This window comes from Mytilus trossulus, chromosome 3 (genome assembly GCF_036588685.1).
Source record: "Mytilus trossulus isolate FHL-02 chromosome 3, PNRI_Mtr1.1.1.hap1, whole genome shotgun sequence".
Taxonomy (NCBI): domain Eukaryota; kingdom Metazoa; phylum Mollusca; class Bivalvia; order Mytilida; family Mytilidae; genus Mytilus; species Mytilus trossulus.
Genome location: NC_086375.1, coordinates 81,223,242 through 81,226,159, shown reverse-complemented (window position 1 = coordinate 81,226,159; position 2,918 = coordinate 81,223,242).

The following is a 2,918-nucleotide window of genomic DNA, read 5'->3' as shown; positions in this document are numbered from 1 at the left end:
TGTTTGTGCTAGTTTGATTTGTGGGATTTTGTTTATCTTGCCTTAACCATGTTAATCAGCATGACTTAGATGTGCTGTTTTCAACCTCTTCGACAATGTATTAGTTTTTGATTAGGTTTGTTTATTGGAAAGCACTGATAATAATTCAATAGTAAATGGTGTTCCATTTTAATTACAACAATTGCGTTTTTCTATCGAAATTACATGCAAGCAAAACATATGTCTCTGGCCACTCCAACTTCCTCCACCAAGAAGTAATAGCTCTGAAGGTGGTGTTGTCATTGCCAATCAATCACATGTATGTCTTGTGTGTGGCTAATAGTAGAAGATTGTAAAGTGACAGACTATTGGTGTTAACACCCTTACTCTTTGTTTGATAGATGCTTACTGGGCACTATACAACATCTTACATTTAAAAGGAACACATTTTCTCCATTCTAACTCTACAACAAAATAATTTGTTAGATATCAAATAAGTAAGAGCTCCATTAGATAAACAGAAAAACAATATTTTTTTGTAGAGATTAAAAATACATTCATTATCATGTCAATGGAAAAATTACGAATAGAAGATATTTTAGGTGTACAAAACCTATTACACAACAGCTAAATTACATTTTAAAAATAAAACAAAAAATTCAAGTAGTCAATGTTCACACATTAACACATTTAGTAGATAATTAACAAATACCACTGATGATGTTTCAAACTCTGGGACAGGCATGTGAAAATTTGCAGGTTTAAACCAGATAACTGCTGACCCATCCCTTTTAATCTTGAGATCATTGTGCAACAAATAGAACATAGAAGATAGTACAAAATAATCAGTTCATAAAAAGAACTCTGAACTTAATAACACAGATATGAAAGACAATATAAAAACCCTGACGCACACAAAACAATAGTTCATTATAAAACGGTATCAGAGTTTTAAGAACCCTCCCTTTTCTAATCAGCACTAGTAATCTGCCCTAAGATTAGATTGTTTGCAGATGACTGTCTAAACTGTCAACCTTTAGGGGACTTGTGGAAGTAACAATGAGACAACAACTGCATCATGTTATTCAAACCTCACTAATGGGTATGAATATATCTTACACATGCTACACGCAAATCTCATAGAGTTCCCCTATCTAAAGTCATAAAAACTTAGTACTTTGACTATAACTTACACATGCTACACGCAAATCTCATTGAGTTCCCCTATCTAAAGTCATAAAAACTTAGTACTTTGACTATAACTTACACATGCTACACACAAATCTCATCGAGTTCCCCTATCTAAAGTCATAAAAACTTAGTACTTTGACTATAACTTACACATGCTACACGCAAATCTCATTGAGTTCCCCTATCTAAAGTCATAAAAACTAAGTACTTTGACTATAACTTACACATGCTACACGCAAATCTCACCGAGTTCCCCTATCTAAAGTCATAAAAACTAAGTACTTTGACTATAACTTACACATGCTACACACAAATCTCATCGAGTTCCCCTATCTAAAGTCATAAAAACTTAGTACTTTGACTACAACTTACACATGCTACACGCAAATCTCATCGAGTTCCCCTATCTAAAGTCATAAAAACTTAGTACTTTGACTATAACTTACACATGCTACACGCAAATCTCATCGAGTTCCCCTATCTTAAGTCATAAAAACTTAGTACTTTGACTATAATTTACACATGCTACACGCAAATCTCATTGAGTTCCCCTATCTTAAGTCATAAATACTTAGTACTTTGACTATAACTTACACATGCTACACGCAAATCTCATCGAGTTCCCCTATCTAAAGTCATAAATACTTAGTACTTTGACTATAACTTACACATGCTACACGCAAATCTCACCGAGTTCCCCTATCTAAAGTCATACAAACTTAGTACTTTGACTATAACTTACACATGCTACATGCAAATCTCATCGAGTTCCCCTATCTAAAGTCAAAAAAACTTAGTACTTTGACTACAACTTACACATGCTACATGCAAATCTCATCGAGTTCCCCTATCTAAAGTCATAAAAACTTAGTACTTTGACTATAACTTACACATGCTACACGCAAATCTCATCGAGTTCCCCTATCTAAAGTCATAAAAACTTAGTACTTTGACTATAACTTACACATGCTACACGCAAATCTCATCGAGTTCCCCTATCTAAAGTCATATAAACTTAGTACTTTGACTATAACTTACACATGCTACACACAAATCTCATCGAGTTCCCCTATCTAAAGTCATAAAAAACTTAGTACTTTGACTATAACTTACACATGCTACACACAAATCTCATCGAGTTTCCCTATCTAAAGTCATACAAACTTAGTACTTTGACTATAACTTACACATGCTACACGCAAATCTCATCGAGTTCCCCTATCTAAAGTCGTACAAACTTAGTACTTTGACTATAACTTACACATGCTACACACAAATCTCATCGAGTTCCCCTATCTAAAGTCATACAAACTTAGTACTTTGACTATAACTTACACATGCTACACGCAAATCTCATCGAGTTCCCCTATCGAAAGTCATAAAAACTTAGTACTTTGACTATAACTTACACATGCTACACACAAATCTCATCGAGTTCCCCTATCTAAAGTCATAAAAACTAAGTACTTTGACTATAACTTACACATGCTACACACAAATCTCATCGAGTTCCCCTATCTAAAGTCATAAAAACTAAGTACTTTGACTATAACTTACACATGCTACACACAAATCTCATCGAGTTCCCCTATCTAAAGTCATACATCCTTAGTACTTTGACTATAACTTACACATGCTACACACAAATCTCATCGAGTTCCCCTATCGAAAGTCATACAAACTTAGTACTTTGACTATAACTTACACATGCTACACACAAATCTCATCGAGTTCCCCTATCTAAAGTC